Source organism: Quercus suber, unplaced genomic scaffold (genome assembly GCF_002906115.3).
Source record: "Quercus suber isolate HL8 unplaced genomic scaffold, Cork oak 2.0 scaffold_121, whole genome shotgun sequence".
Classification (NCBI taxonomy): Eukaryota; Viridiplantae; Streptophyta; class Magnoliopsida; order Fagales; family Fagaceae; genus Quercus; species Quercus suber.
Window position 1 is genome coordinate 150,171 of NW_027069586.1, and position 17,583 is coordinate 167,753.

At 35.9% G+C, this 17,583-nt stretch overlaps 1 long non-coding RNA gene and 1 pseudogene across 1 annotated transcript; both read left to right on the top strand.

Annotated features, from left to right (window-relative positions):
• Nucleotides 1-540: 540 nt before the first annotated feature.
• On the top strand, nt 541-2,009 carry LOC136068545 (uncharacterized). The gene is made up of 3 exons (XR_010629911.1): nt 541-816; nt 1,790-1,841; nt 1,937-2,009. It is a non-coding gene; the product is annotated as an uncharacterized LOC136068545 (long non-coding RNA).
• An 844-nt stretch (nt 2,010-2,853) lies between these two features.
• LOC112034442 (probable amidase At4g34880) overlaps nt 2,854-17,583 on the top strand; it is a 29,251-nt pseudogene continuing 14,521 nt past the window's right edge.

Below are 17,583 nucleotides of genomic sequence, written 5' to 3' on the forward strand. Positions count from 1 at the left end.
GTATAATCTTTAAAGCATTTTTGTTATGTGATTTGTTAAAGATTGGTTTTTTTAACCATTGTGTTCTTCGCAGAATTGAAATGATCTCTACTAATTTTATTTTTTTAAATAATGATAAATGGTTTTAAACTTTGCAGTAATTTGGTGATTCTAGTGACATGTTTTTTGTTATACTGTTAGCATACAAAATACGATGGTTTTGTAAAAGACAATGGACTTGTTTGGGTTTGATCGGACCTTTAGTATTGTTATTGTAAACGAGAAATACTCAAATAACTGACAATCCCAAAGAGGGCTTGAATTGTGTGCTGTGTCATCTACAGTCAGCATTGCCTGGTATGGGATTTCATGATGCAATAATACTTAATTGATGGGATCATGGTTAGGAGTATAATGGGTTGTTTTGGTTTGTCAAGTCGTTGGGCAAAGTGTTGTTGGTTGTGACACTGCACCTATTTTTTCCTTTATTTATAATTTTTTGTTTAGTTTTTGCATAAAACGAAAAGTTAACGAATGATTTGTCATAAATTTTCAGGGTCAATCTGCCATTTCTGTTGATGATACGTTAAAAGTTATAACCTGCAGGTAATTTGATTCTAGCCATTTGTCACATTCAACAAATTATGATCTCAAGCTCATAGTGGGATTCTTTTTTATTTTATAGGGAGCAACAAAAGAAGTTGCCCGCCTCCATAATACTATTTTTGCAGTTTGCTTTTTGTGGAAACAGCTGATTGCCCGGGGTTATTAGTGAATCTTGTAAAGATCATAACTGACATCAATATTGCCGTTCAATTAGGAGAATTTGACACTGAGGTGGTTATTTCTCATTGATCTCTGCAAGTTTTAATTATTATTTTTTTAATTGGACATTGAGTGACATTATTCTTGTACACCAATGACAATGAAAATAGGCCCACCAATGATTTCATCATTCTTGTACGTTAAACCATTTACTAAATTTAAGTCAATGATAAATAGTTGGTGTTTTAGAGCTTTAACAATTCTTTCACATAAAGATATCTAACTCTTAAAGGTTCAATAGATCTGAAATGTAGTTTTATAATTTTCAGTTGTTCTAATAGAGTTGAATCACTTGTTAATAGCTGAAGTTGGCAGTTGGCAGTTGGCTGATTTGTTCATAGGAAATAGGAATACAAACTAGGGGTAGTTATTAATATTCCAATTCTTAGTTTTCTTTGAAGGAATTTTTTTTACATCTAAAAGACATTTTGAATTACATATGGAGGTGCATATTTATATGTCCAATGGAGGTGCATATTTATATGTCCATGTGGTACTGGCATGTGCCAGTGTATGGATTGAGTGCTTGTAGCACTAGTTCTTCCCTGTTTATTAGGAAGTCAATAAGCATAAAATGATGATTGCTTACACCAATATAGAATGCGTGGTTTTGAGAAAATTATAAAAGTCCTTGACAAACTTATAGTCCTTAATGAGAAGAGTGAAGGTATTCTACTATCTAACTTTTATAGTGGGGATCTGAACTAGAATCTATTTAACTAGATTTTTTTTAGTAAAAAAAAACAGTCAACTAGTTGACTACCTATATTCCTGTTTCTTTGTTCCATGCATGTCTATGTATGTCTATATGTGTTGATTTTCCCGCTGGCAAATTTTCATTTAACCAATTCCTCTTTCTTCATAAATTTAACTCTCTGAGTTTCTTCAGGGAGGTGGCTGAGCCTATTATTAAGACCTGTTAAAAACTTTAAAGCCTAGCTTGTTATTATTGTTAAATTTTTTATTTTTATGGGGTTCATGACAGGACAAGAACTTAAATTCTACACTAAAGCATGAAAAGAATCTCAAAAGTATCGGTATGCTCCATAGTCCCTACTAAAACAGATCTTTCTTGTCAACCTTTATTTTATGCTAAACTGTATTCTCCATTTGTATTGTTCTTATGAGCTAGGTTCACTCAAACACAAGACACCGACTGGTCTGGAGCATGCTGAGAAAGCTGCAATTGTTGAAGCAGATAAGCAGTTAAGTCTCTAAATTTTTTCTTTTCCTTCTTCTTTAAAAAGTTGGTTTCCCCTATTTCTAGATTGTATTTAATTTGGACAGTTTATTTGAGGGTGTTGACAAGTGTTTACTGGGTCATTTTGTAACATGATTTCTTTGTAGCAACTGATTTTTCTTCTTATGGTGTCTTGAATCATCTTATGTACTTCCATTACAAAAAAATCATGTATAAGTATTCATTGCATATCTTTTTTGTTGTTACGCATGAAGTTAGAGGTACCTTACTGGCAAAAAAAATTCCTCTATGGAATGTGAATGCTAAGCACTGAATTGATTTGATGCATAAAATCAGTCAAGGATCTTTCTTTGTGTGTATTTTAAGGCCTCAAAAAATAAATTAGAATACAAGGAAAAGCAACTTTTGTGTGTTGTGCTCTAAGTCTTTAAGAATGAAGTTAGAGCTCTTTTACCTCAATATAAAGGCCATAATGTGTTAAATTCATTAAGGTCACTACCATACTTGTGTCATGAGAGGGGGTGGGGGTGGGGGGTCAATATGCAACTATGTATACTACTCAAGGCTCAAGCGAACATGTAACAACCCCCTCCTCCCTTCCCACCAACAAATAAAAAAAATCACAACTGTCCTATTTTTCAAAACAGAGCATACACAATAATGTTTCATAGTAATCTCCTTTGGTGTAACCTAATTAAATCAAGGCTAATGGTTTTCATTTGGTAGACTGAAAAAAACTACATACATTTTTTTTTTTAATTGTTGTCAATATCCATAGCTTTTATAAGTAGAGACATGACAAGTTTTCCATTATTAATGACAATGAAAATGTGAATTTTTGCAGCAATATGAGCCAGGATACGTCTCAGTCGTTGGTTGATGAAGCAGTAACCATTAGGTACTTTTTCCAATCCATTATTTATTATTAGTTATTATTACATAACTTAGAAAGTAAGGGCGCATGAGCATGACAAGTGGCTCGTTTTTAAATTCTAGCAAGAGTCACTCACCTTTATTTTCGTGTAGTTTATGATTGAAGTAATAATCCACAAAAGATAATATTCCATAAAACATGCCTTGCAACTATAGAACGCAACTATATAGAACCCTTTTCAGCTACATTCAGACAACTTATAGCCGTGTTTTTAAAAATACGGCTATAGGTCCGCAGCCTTAGCCGCGTTCATAAACGCAGCTCAAAGAGAACCTATAGCCGTGTTTTTTTTTAAAAACGCGGCCATAGGCCTAGAGGGCAGAATACATCTTACAGGGATAAAAAACGCGGCTTTAGGTCTTACCTATGGCCGCGTTTTCGTGAAACGCGGCTATAGGGATAACCTATGGCCGCGTTTTTGAAAAACGCGGCCATAGTTCTGTTGTTGCGGTGCTTACGCCGCGTTTGGAAACGTGGCTATGAAAAACGCAGCTATAGGCTATAGCCGCGTTTTTTTGGGCTATAGCTGCGTTTTTTAAACGCGGCTATAGACCCCTTTTTTTGTAGTGAATGGGGGTCATAGAGGTGAACCCAGATGCTCTATCTGAAGCTGATAAGGCAGACCACGAGCACAATAATGGTTTAATTTTAGGTCACTTGAAGCACCTAATGGTTTTAGTGCTAGAGGTGGCCAGGGCAAAGTAAGTTAATTTTATGTGCTCGCCAAATAATATATATATATATATATATATATATATTGTTGGGTGCATTGCACTATGAGTCTAGCCCACGTAATAGACATGCTCATTTCTTCATGTTTCTTAACTTTTCTTCATTATGTACAAAAGTTAGCATGAGTGGGGTTGATTGGCTTAGGCGTGTTGGACACGTTGAAGGAGAAAAAAAAGGAAGAAGCAAAAGGCAAGAGTCATTCGGCTATGGCAGAGTTGAAGAAAAGAAATTGGTTGAAGCAAAGTCAAGATAAGTTGGGTTGCATTTATTGTGACTTGATGTGAAGAGTGTGAAAGGGAGAAAAGAAGGAAAAGATGAAGAAATAAAGGGAGAGGCCATTCGGCCATTTGGGCAGAGAGAGTGAAAAGAGTGAAGTCCCAAAGTGTGAGGACTAGTGCAGTCTTGAAGAACTGCGTGAGTGAGAGCAAGCAAAAAGAGAAGAGAAAAAATAGAGAGAGTGAGAGAAAATACACAGTGAGGAAGAGAGCAGTAAGTGAAAAGAAAAAAAAGAGTTTTTTCTTTACTCAAGTTGTATCTCTAAGTGTTGTAATCTCTATTTAATATAGTGAAATTATTCAGAGTTTTTCTTGTGGTTTTACCCTTCAAGGAGAAAGGGTTCCCATGTAAATCTTTGTGTTATTGTGTGGTTGTGCTTCTGCTGTGCTTGCCGAAATTTATTCACAGTTCTATAGAATTTTTCTCAACAAGTGGTATTAGAGCTTAGGTTCGATTGGGAGCAATGGCCGGAGAAGAAGGAAAGACGTCAGGAATTGAGAAGTTTGACAGCACAGACTTTGGCCATTGGAAGATGCAAATCAAAGATTATTTGTATGGGAAGAAATTATATCTTCCTCTTTTGGGAAGGAAACCAGATAGTATGGAAGAAGAAGAATGGAGTCTTCTTGATAGACAAGTGCTAGGAGTTACACGATTAACTCTAACAAGATCAGTTGCACACAACGTTATGAAGGAAAAGACCATAGTGGATCTGATGAAGGCTTTGTCTAGTATGTATGAAAAGGCTTCTGCTAACAATAAGGTGCATCTAATGAAGAAGTTGCTTAATCTGAAGATGGTGGAAGGTACTCCTGTGGCTCAGCATCTGAATGAGTTTAACACCATCACAAATCAATTGTCCTCCGTGGAGATTGATTTTGATGATGAGGTCCATGCATTAATTGTTTTGGCTTTTTTGCTAAATAGTTGGGAGGCCATGAGAAAAAGCAAACTCAAATATGATGATATTTGAGATTTGATTCTAAGTGAGAAGGTTCACAGAAGAGATGTTGGTATAAACAATGCACAAGATCAAGCTCTTGTTATAGAGAACAAGGGCAAAAATAGAAGCAGAGGGCTTGATGATTGGGCCAAATCCAATGATAGGTCACAGTCAAAAGGTAGATCTCAGTTTAAAGAGATGAGAGAATGTTTCCATTGTGGGAAAAAGGGTCACATAAAAAGAAACTGTTGACATTGGAATAAAGAACAAATTGAAGAGAAAGATGAAAAGAATGATGATGAGAAGAATACTATAGCAGTTGTGTTTCATGAGGATGTTCTGATGCTCTCTCTTGAAGAGCAAAAATGTGAGCATGTTGCTAAGAATGATGTTGAGTGGGTTGTTGATTCAGCAGCTTCCCACCATGTTATCCCAATAAAAAGGTTGTTCACCACATACAAAGCAAGCGACTTTGGTGTTGTGAAGATGAGTAACTCCAGTTATTCAAAAATTGTGGGAATTGGTGATGTTCTAGATTTAAGGATGAATGTGTTGTCTACTTTGGCTTTGGATTGAGTGGGTTATAGTAACCATCTTGGCAATGGAAGATGGAAACTTTGTAAAGGATTATTAGTTATTGCTAGAGGGTGTGCTTGTTGTGGCATGTATAGAACTCATGTGAGGGCTTGTAAGAAAATGTCCAATGTAGTCAAAGTTTTTGAGAAAACTCCACAGTTAAGAGTTGATATTAATGGTGTTGCAACCAAGAGAGTAAAATTCTCTCTACCTGAAAGTGATTTAAATGAGAAAGTGATATTTGATGAAAAATATCATGATGCTAAGAAGAATGAAGTGAAAGATCGTGAAGGTCTTGAGAATGGGGAGCAATATTCTCTACTAGAGATTGTTGAACTGCTTGAAAGGAGGTGTACTGAAGAACATCAAACAGTTAGCTTCGAGAATATTTGTGCTTTTGTTGAGGGGGAGCCAAGAAATTGGATTAAGGATATCCAAGGTGAAGTAAACTATTTGAGAATGAAAGGTATTAATTTTGATGAAATTTTCTCAGTGTTAGTGAAGATAATGTAGAAGGTTGAGTCTAGTATTGACTTGGCTAGCATGGATTCTAATTGAAGGGTTGAGTTGAAGAGGGAGATTGTTGGGTGCACTGCACCATGAGTCCAGCCCACGCAATAGACATGCTCATTTAATGAGCATGTCTTCATGTTTCTTAACTTTTCTTCATTATGTACAAAAGTCAGCATGAGTGGGGTTGGTTGGCTTAGGTGTGTTGGACACGCTGGAGGAAGAAAGTAAAGGAAGAAGCAAAAGGCAAGAGTCATTTGGCTATGGCAGAGCTAAAGAAAAGAAATTGGTTGAAGCAAAGTCAAGATAAGTTGGCTTGCATTTATTGTGACTTGATGTGAAGAGTATGAAAGGGAGAAAAGAAGGAAAAGATGAAGAAATAAAAGGAGTGGCCGTTCGGCCATTTGGGTAGAGAGAGTGAAAAGAGTGAAGTCCCAAAGTGTGAGGACTGGTGCAGTCTTGAAGAATTGCGTGAGTGAGAGCAAGAAAAAAGAGAAGAGAAAAAATAGAGAGTGAGAGAAAATACATAGTGAGGAAGAAAGCAGTGAGTGAAAAGAAAAATAGAGTTTTTTTTCTTTCCTCAAGTTGTATCTTTAAGTGTTGTAATCTCTATTTAATATAGTGAAATTATTCAGAGTTTGTCCCGTGGTTTTTCCCTTCAAAAAGAAAGAGTTCTCACGTAAATCTTTGTGTTATTGTATGGTTGTACTTCCACTGTGCTTGCTGAAATTTATTCACAGTTCTATAGAAGTTTTCCCAACATATGTATATATATATATATATATAAGTATTCAAAGTTAAGAATTAGTGAATTAATTCAACCAAACTAGAACTTCTAACAAGTTAAATTAGACATTCAGACTTTGTTCATTTTTTTATCGAAAAAATTCAAGTTTTTAAGAATTATTTAGCTTACTCATTCATTCCCATACATGTAAAAAAAAAAAAAAAAATTCATGATTAATTTTATTTTTAAAATATATATTTTTATCATATCACAAATATTTAGTAATACTTAATAACTAAATCACAGTTGGAACTATATTATTTGAGTTATATAGATGTAAAAATTTTCATTATGAACTTAAGAAAATTGGATTTATCAACCTTGTATAGTAAAAAGTGTATATAATGTTTATGATGAAATTTACTATTTTAATTTTTATTACTCCTACATTATAATTAGTAATTTTATATGTGTTCGGGGGACTTTCTTCTTTTGCTTGGCCATGTGTTGTCTGCTGGAGGGGTGGCCTTGCTAAACCCAGGTTTGTTTGGGGAGTTGCATCCGGAACTCAACATTGGACCACGTGGTCCAATGGCTACCGGTATACTTTTAAGCCTACAAAACCATTAAAGCCAAAGTCTAAGAATCATAAAAATGGTTGAATAAATATATAATATGTGTTTGATATAATAGCTTCGATTAGTAGTTGTAATAGTAGTTGGAATAAAGTAATATGTATTTAAATGTGAAGTAATCATGTACCCAATGAGGTATATTTAAAGATGTGGAAGCAAAGTTACTTATCTTTATATGGTTTGTAGCTCCAGCTATATAGTATCTGTGAGTTGATAACTTTCCAGCAGAATGACTCTGGTAGTAGAGAAGCAGTTTGCCATAATAACTTCAAGATTGAAGGGGGAAAATTGGTGTAACTAGAGGGAGAGAGAGTATGTCCACTGTGTGTAGAGGCTGGTTAAGTTGGTCCTTTTTATTATGCACTTAAATGAGTTTCCTCTTAACAATGATCTTTTAGTTGTTGTGAAACTATGAATAGGATTGCCTTCAATGGGAAGGGCTTTTGTAAGATGTATTTGTGTCTTAGAGAAGGGTTTCATGTAAGATAGATTTGTGCCTTCCATGAGAAGGGCTTTGATATGAGATCTTGGTGCCTTCTAGGAGAAGGGCTTTAGCATTAGAAATTTGTGCATTCCATGAGAATGGCTTTTACAAGAGTGGTGGAGAAGAGTATTGAGATGTGTTTAGGGGCAGCAAAACAGTATAATTTCAGAGTGAGAGACTATGAGAGTGGAGTTTAAAAGAGATGTAGTGTGCTATATGTAATGGTGTAGTAAATGTGTATGAGATTGTGTAAGAGAAGTGGAGAAAGAGATGTTTTAGGTATATGGGCAGCAAGATAGATGTATTTTTAGAATATGAAGAGTGAGAGAATGAGTATAAGAAAGTAATGGTGTTGTAGTGTGTTTAGCAAAGTTATTGACATTTTCCACTGGAGAGTGTATGAGGGCTTATATAGGACATTTATGAGTTAAGGACTGAAGAGTTTAGTTCCTAATTTGAAAACTAAAAACTCAAAAGCTTAGAACTTCATTAAGAGCTTAAGAAGATTATTAGAGGGAGAGAGAATAGAGAAGTTTATGAAAGAGTTGTTCTTCTCCATTTTGTCCCCCCTTTTGGTGTGTTGATAAGGGACTCTATTTATATCTGAGTTTAAGGGGGGGGGGGTTTAGCAAATAACCTCGGCCAAAATCTGTCCCAATCAGCAATGAATTTTCAAAAAATCTATCTTAAAATTTGGCCAAAAATTGTATGTTTAGCTTTAAGGTGTTCTTGCTATTTTGGGTAATAGCTGTTGGAGGAAAGAGCATTAGAAAAGGAAAGTATTGTTAGGATATATGTGATTCAATGTTAGGAACATATGTCAATATTTTATGTAATTGGTTAATCTTTTAACAAAACGCACTTTACTAGTAATTGGGTAGATCTAGGATGTGTTTAATACTTCAAAAAATAAGGTTTCAAATTCAAGTGTTAAATCCATGCAAGTCTATCCAAGAATCAAGTGAAGACGTGTTGTTCATTAAACCTTGACAACTAGTATTTATTAAGGTTTAAGAGAGTTGTTTTAGCCCGAGGCTCGACAGCTGCTCGACAGATAGGGTATCTATCAAGATTTATGAAGTTCAATTTTTCAGAGCTGATTTTCATCCAATCCGTAAATGTAAGTTTGAGCTTTCTTTTCTCACAATCCTAAACGTTTAAAAGGATTATTTTAAGGGCCATAAAAGGTTACACATAGTTGCATAAGAGCACAATTACACAAGTGTGAAGAAAAGTGTGATCGAAAACCTAGTTTGCCTTAGTTCTTATTTCTCTTGAAAAAGCTGTTGTGTTTGTACACCATAGGGTGTTGTGACCAAGCAACTTCATGATCTTCATCGTGTGATGAATTGAAGAACTTTACAACTAACATCCTTCTCAAGTTGGTGATTAAGTTGCGTACTGAGATTTGCGCATCGATTGGTTAGTCACGTACTGGGAGCCGTGCATTGAAAAGAGAGATTGTCATTATAGAACAAGTCCAATTGCATATTGGGATAAGGGTTCAACTGTAGGTTGGTATAAAGTACTGAGGTTTCTTTACTTCTCACCACTTGTTTTGATAATAGTAGATTCTCGGGAATGGTGACCTTAAAATCACTCGGTGGGAATTTTGACGTGTAAGTTTTCCCCATTCGTAAAAAAATCACCGTGTTAATTTATTTTTCGCTGCATACTTTAGATAATTGGTGATTTGTTTGTGCTACCACGTGCTTTGCATGTTAATTTGATTAATTAATAAACTTGACTAATTAATCAATTAATATTTCACAAGGGGTCAATACATTCTTGGCCTATCAAGTGGTATCAGAGCAGGCACACTCTGATTAGATTTTAATCTTTGCTGTATGATCCATTGACTCCTGTTTATCATGGATAGAGGACAGTCTCTTATTATACCTCTATTTGGTGACACTAACTATGTATATTGGAAAGTACGCATGAGAGTTTTCTTGCAATTATTAGATGAAAAAGTGTGGCAATCTGTGGAGATAGGCTAGACCAAGCTTACGAAAGCGCTAGTCGACTAGGATGATGCTAAGATCAAGGCAGAAAACTTCAACAGCAGGGCATTAAATGTTTTGTTCAGTGTAGTCATGAATAAGGAATTCAAGAAGATATCCTCTACTGAAACTGCTAAGGAAGCATAGACCATTCTTCAGAGAACCTATGAAGGAACTAAGGCTGTCAAGGATTTAAAACTTCAGAGGCTCACTACAAGCTTTGAAGAGATCAAGATGGGGGAGGATGAGTCGTTTGATGTGTTCTATGCTAAGCTTAAGGACATAGTGAACTCAGCTTTTAATCTTGGGGAAACCATTCCTGAACCCAAGATTGTGAGAAAGGTGCTCAGATCTCTACTTGAGAGATTCCATGCCAAGATCACTGCCAATAAGGAATCAAAGGATATTGACAAAATTCCTTTGATAGAGCTGATTGGAAATCTGTAGACCTATGATTTGGGTTTGTCTAGGATCGTGAAATCGAGCAAGAACAAGAGCATGGCACTAAAGGCCAAAAGCAGTGACATTGATGAGTCTTTTGATGATGAAGATTCTAAAATGAAATCCTATATCACAAGGTAGTTCAAAAAGTTTACGAAGAATGCCAATGCGAAAGGATTTGACCAGGACCGAAAGCAATCCAACTCCTCATAGTTCAAGAGCCATGATAAAGGGAAAAATCATGCTAGGGATGGCGGTCAGTATACTGTTCCCTCAGGACCAAAGTGCTTTGGGTGTTAAGGCTTTGGTCACATGAAACAAGAGTGCCCTACGCATCTCAAGACTATTAGGAAGAGCAAGGCACTTGTTGCTATGTTGAACGACACCGAGCTAGAGGATGACTTCGAAAATGAGGATGATAGAATCCTAAATGCCTTTAATGACACCGTAAATCCTACTCAAGGGATTGTTGAAGATGTGGATAAAGAAGAGGAATTGGTGGAGTCTAAGTTTGAAAAGATGGATGAACAAGATGACATCCACATAGCCTATGTAAAGTTATACAAGGTCTTTGAAAAGCATAAGAAGTTGTATAGGTTGGTCGCCAAGAAGCTTAGTGATGTGGAGCTTATGTGAGAAGAAATCTCTACAAAGTTTGATGAAGCCAATCAGACTATTGGAGCACTGAGATTTGAGAATAATTTCTTGGCTGAGAAGACCAAGAAGCTTGAGGCAAAACTGTTCCAAGTGAGAGCTCAGTTTGAAAGGACTTCAAGTGCTAAGCTCGATGAGATGCTCAGTCTTCAGAAAGTTGCTTCCGATCGAACTGGTTTAGGGTATGATTTCTCTTCCCCTAGTATTGCTTCTACTAGTACTACTGTTTTTGTTCCTCCTGCTAATAATGTTGAAACTGAGAACAATGATGTTAAGAATGAATTAGCTAGTAAGAATGTAGACAAGGGAAAAGAAAGAGATTAAGAACCTTAGGGCTAAGAAGGGAAACTCTTAAAAGCCAAAATAGAAAAAGCAGCATTTTTGTCATCACTGCGGCATAGCTGGACATACTCGACCAAATTGCTATAAGTGGCTAGCCACTTAACAGAGCAACAGCATGATCGCGTCAGGAAACCAGAATTTGTTACCATCCTTTTTTGCTCCTCTTGGAGATCTTCTCAAAGCCCTCATATTCCTTTCGAACTTAAACAGTTTTAACTCTTCACCCTCACCACTGGATCAAGGGTTTGCTAAACGGAAAGGTTCTTCCAAGGTGTGGAAAGAAAAAGGCTCGAAATGATTCTGTTACTTTTTCTCTCTCTCCCCTTCTTATTTTTGGTTTTGCATTACTTGTGCGTTTTGCTTTCTAGTTTTAAGTCAGTCTAATTTTATGCATTACTTTGTTTTTGTTCAACATGTTTTTGGTTGTTTTCTTTTTAGTTTTCCTTTATTTTTTTTTTCATATAAAAATAAATAAAAATTTGAAAAATTGAAAAATACAAAAATAGTGTGTGTTTGTGTACATTGGTACTTGCATACCTTGGATGATTATTGGAACAAAATTTTCTAAACTTTGTATCTTTTGTAGCTTAGATAAGCATCTCTATGCACAACTAAGCAAGTGAGTTTTGTGGCTCGTGTTTGTGATGAGTAAGGTTAAGTGATCTCTTGTATTTAACACTCGTATCATTCTTTTGACGGGAAGGACTAGAAAATCCTAAGAGAAATGCATAAATAACCATCTCACTACTGCTGCCCGCCAATCATGAAATGACATTTGTATGCTTCGGCATAGCAAAAGTGAAATTTCAAATGCTTAACATTATTGGTTATTTCTTTTCTATCTCATATATGTCCATGCATGGTTTGCTTAAAATAAAAATATGCAAAGAAAAATAAAAGCAAAAAGATCAAAATGCTTTATATATGATTGCAGTGTGTATTTTAGGAGATGTGGGAGCTATAAGATGTACCTCGAAGATGATAGTCCTCATCAAATAGTTATGGTTGTGTATGAGTAAAAGTGAATTTCTCATACCTCAAATCATCATAACATGCAGACAATTATGCAATCTTGTGATATTTTTCACACACGACACATAATATTCTTTGCTACTTTTGATACATGTGTAAGTACAATGTGATTTGGCCATCACAAGGTTTACATGTGTTAATGTATACTCACTAAACTGTTTTAACTTGTTTTTGAAATATAAAATTGGTTAGACTTGTTTAGTATGTGTGTGTGTGTGTTTTGATCTATGTGCTTACATTTTTCTTGATTGAGAGATGTTTTTGAGAGTTTAAAATGTTGTTTGGATCCTTGGTTAAGTTGCATGTTTGATTGCATTCATGTCTGTGTTTTTCTCTTCCTGGAAAACTGTTTTTAAGTAATCTCGACAGCTCCTCGACACCTCTCGACAGCTAGGCTATCTATCGAGCTCTTCAGCTTCTTTTTATTGCAATCTCGATAGCTTCTTAATAGCTCCTCGATCCATCAAGAAAGTTTTTGTCTCCTCAATAGATGCTCGATAGTTCTTTGATCCATTGAGCTTTTTTTTTTGCTGTGGACACCTCTGGAAAGCTGCTCGATAGATGTATCTGTTGAAGTTTAAACCTTGACACCTCTCAACACCTTTCGATCTGTCGAGATTTAAGAGGTTCTATATATAGGATTCGCGAAATTTCAAGTTCATTTCTCTCGATCTCTCTTGACTCTTGCTGACTCTTCACCTCCCAAAACCTCTCTTTCTCACTTCAAACTCCTTTCCTAAGAGTTTTTCGGCCTAAATATCATCTTCTATCATCTGGTATGATCCTTTTCACTCATTGTTCATGCATCTGACCTAACTTTTTTGGATTTCTTGATAAACTTTGGGGGTTTTCAAAATTAATGGAGTTTTTGTGAAATTTTTGAAATGGACTTGGTGAAAATGGCTTTAAATCATCATGCATTGCATTACATTTGCATTATAAAAATGTTTCATTCATTTTAGATGTATGTTTACTTTGTTGAAATGATTGTGTGCTGGTAGGATTGAACTGGGTTGAGCCCATGATGTTTTTACTATTGCATATCACATGCTCATACATTTTCATGCATATGTACCTTACCTTCTCTATAGTCTTATATATTGATTGTAATTGGTGCTTTTCTATGTATCTCTCTTTCTACCTCTCTTCTTCGGTCGGTTAGTTGCTCTATGGCACCTAAACAAAAATCTACTCCATTCCGAAACCCACTTTGTTCCGGGGCATCTTCTTCTTTTGATTCTACTCCCCCTCATGTTCGGTTCCGTGATGATAAAGCCCGACAGGACTTTTTAGAGAACTTTTCTAGACTATTCATTTAGAATGCCAAGTCAATTTGTCGAACTTCTCCGACACTGACCTACCCACTGTCATTCATAGTAGCGGTTGGCAGTCACTTGTCCATCCGTTCTTATACAAGAGTTCTACTCTAACATGCATGGATTTGATTATTTAGTACCTCTCTTTGTCAATCGCATTCGAGGTATGTGCATCGTGGTCACTTTAGATATTGTATCTGACATGCTCCATGTCCCTAGGGTAGCGCATCATGACTACCCCAGTTGTGATCGTCTTAAGACCGTGTCTAAAGATGAGCTTATATCCTCTTTTTGTGAGCGTCCCTTTGATTGGGTTGATCTTCAGTTCACTCCTTGTACGACCTTTGCTAAAGGTCCTAGGTTTATTAACATGGTTATGACTTTTATTTTGCATCCTTTATCTCATTGTAACTCCATTACAGAGCCTCGTGCTCGATTTTTGCTTTCCCTTTTAGAGCATCTTACTATAGATTTTTCCTCTCATTTTATCCTTTCCCTCATAGATGTATATAGGGATACGGCGACCCGTGATAAGCTCATCTTCCCTTCAGCTATCACGAGGATTCTACGCCATTTTTCTGTCCCTTTTCCCCTTTTTAACCACTTCCATGTCATGTGTGCCTTAGAGGCCGCTATCGTTAAACGAAGCGAGGCGCAACTATGTTCGAGGCGGTCTAAGACGGCGATTCCTCCAGTTTTTATAGCTCCATCCACATCTGCTCCCTCTCCTTCTACGGGCAGTGTGACTCTTGAGGACATCATGGCAAAGCTTGTACGCATGGATGCTCGCCTTGACACTCTCAGTGATAAGTTGTGTTAGGTGAACACCTATGTTGGTCATATTGCATAACGACAAGCTATCACAGGTGGCTTCATTGCTTCTCCTCCTCTTACTCCAGAGGCTTCTAAGGATGAGGATGATGATGGTGATGTTAATCCTTCTAATGCTGATAACGATGATGATGCTAGCTCTTCCAGTGCTAATGAAATGTTTACTTGATATACTTACCCTTTATCACTCGTGACAAAAAGAGGGAGTAGTTTTGGATATTAGAGTAGTCATACTCATAGGGGGAGGGTTAGTATAGGAGATTTTTGTTAGGGGCCTTAGTTCTTGTGATCATGTTGTGATAACAAACCTTGTACTTGTTGATATATATATATATACACACATTCGAGGTTCTTATTACAGTTCTTTCACCTATTTTTACATGTGTTGTTGTTTTTTTTTTTTTTTTTTTTTTTCCCCCCTCTCTTTATGCGTATGCTTCTTATATAATGTATGCAATTTATTATTTCTGTTGCACACTAAGATATCTTGATAAGTTTTATTTAAAGTGTTTCAGAAATACAAGTTGTCAAAGTCTACTTGCCGTAAACTCTCTTCTTACAAAGTTTTTCAAGACTTTGTATTAGGATAGATTTTATTGTATTCAACAAGTGAGTATAAATTGAGTGATTTATGACTTCTCTCATATGTTCACTTGTTTGTTGTGGTTTTGTCACGGATTGCCAAAGGGAGAGGTTGTTAGGATATATGTGATTCAATGTTAGGAACATATGTTAATATTTTATGTAGTTGGCTAATCCTTTGATAAAATGCACTTTACTTGTAATTGGGTAGATCTAGGATGTGTTTAATACTTCAAGAAACAGGATTTCAAATTCAAGTGTTAAAGCCATGCAAGTCTGTCCAAGAATCAAGTGAAGAAGTGCTATTCATTAAAACTCGATAGCTAACTTGACAGCTAGTATCTATCGAGATTTAAGAGAGCTGTTTTAGCCTGAGGCTCGATAGCTGCTCGACAGATAGGGTATCTGTCAAGATTTATGAAGTTTAGCTTTTCAAAGCTAATTTTCATCCAATCCGTGAATTTATGTTTGAGCTTTCTTTTCTCAGTATCCTAAACATATAAAAGGATTATTTTAGGGCCGTAAAAGTTTACGCACAATTGCACAAGAGCATAATTCCACAAGTGTGAAGAAAAGTGTGACCAGAAACCTAGTTTGCCCTAGTTTTTATTTCTCTTGAAGAAGCTGCTGTGTTTGTACACCATAGAGTTTTGTGACCAAGCAACTTCATGATCTTCATCGTGTGATGAACTGAAGAACTTTGCAGCCAACATCCTTCTCAAGTTGGTGATTAAGTCGCGTACTAGGATCCGCGCATCTATTAGTTAGTCACGTACTGGAAGCCGTACATTGAAATGAGAGATTTTCACTACAGAACAAGTCAAATTGCGTATTGGGGTAAGGGTTTAATTTTAGGTTGGTATAAGGTACTGAGATTCCTTTACTTGTAACTGCTAGCTTTGATAATAGTGGATTCTTGAGAGTGGTGACCTTAAAATCACCCGATAGGATTCTTGCTATGTAGGTTTTTCCCATTCGTAAACAAATCACCGTGTCAATTTTTTATTTCGCTGCATACTTTAGATAATTGGTGATTTGTTTGTGCTACCACACGTTTTGCATGTTAATTTGATTAATTAATAAATTTGGCTAATTAATTAAGTAATATATCACAAGGGGTTAATACATTCTTGGCCTATCAAGTATTTTAACAAAAAAAAAAGTTTCTTTAGTTGGTTTTGGTTTTTAGGCAAATAAGGAAAATTTTGTAATGTTAAGGTTGCTGGGTCAGCTATCATAGCTTTTCTGAAAAAGCTATCCCAGTTGCCAAGAAAAGCTATCATAGATGTCATAACATAGTTGTTGCTTGGGATAGAAGTAGATGAGGCAGATATCAGGTTGCTGGGATTTCAGAATTAAATAACTGATGATGTCACTTTCAACCAGGTGTCAAGCATTGAACACATTGCTAGTGTTATGCTAGGAATGTTTTCTTTTTTAGGTGTTTGTGTTTTTGGTCCAAGATTCTATTACAACACATTTTTTGTAAGTAATAGAATGATTGGTTGAAAGTTAATGAAACTTTCGAGATTTAGTGAAGGTTTCATTGTGTTGTGACTTAATATTGGTGAGCAAAAAGAGCATTTAATGCTTTGCTTTAGCAGTTAGCAGAGGAATATTTGGTCTGTTTATGGCAGACAGCAGCTGGATATTAGAGATATCTTGAATATTCTATATATTTGGAGATTAAAGATAGCCAATCAGATTAGGCCATGTGTTTGAGTTGAATTTTAGTTGAAAGTAGTAATAAAATTTATGTAGAATAATAATGAAGTTTCTAAATTTGTTTAGGAACAGTTGGAGATTGAATGAATAGTTATTCGTTCATCATTTAGATGGCTGGAGATATTGAGTGTTTGTCATATGATGAATATTAAGTTTTAGGAAAAGAGCAATAAGGGAGTTTTATCATCTTTAGTGCTATGTGATAAGAGATGTTTACCATATCTTACCCACTACACATGGACTTGTCAGAGTTCAGGGAGTTGGAGAAGACATGCCAAGCAACATGTTTCTTTTATCAACTTTAAACCGTTGGAGCTTTACTGAACATACCTCTTGGCCCTCTAAACCACGACTCCCAAGGTTTCCTTAAAGAGACTCATGAGCTTGGATCATAAGCCGAAGATAAGATAACATACCTTGGGTTTTGTTGTCATTTTGTGTAAATATGAGCTCTTGTTGGAGAAGCCGCTTTCCATGAATATGAGAGAGGTAATATGGGCCGTGAGTTTTGATTCATTGTGTGAGCCCAATCCATATGTTGATGTTGATGTTGATGTCATGGGTTATGATCCCAATTGATGAAGAGGAAATGTGGACCATGAATTTGCCTCTTGAAGTAAGGATCTCGCAGGCCATATGGGCCCAATCTATGTAGTTGAATGAGATATGAGCTTATTTTGGGTTTTAAATAGATTTACCCAAAAAATCAATAATATGTTGATGTGGCATGAGTTGCCAATGAAGTAGTGCCATGTGGGGTGAAAATTTGTTTACAAAATTACCCAATTCAATCTCAAATTGACATAAGTAATTTATGCATGTATACATATAATAT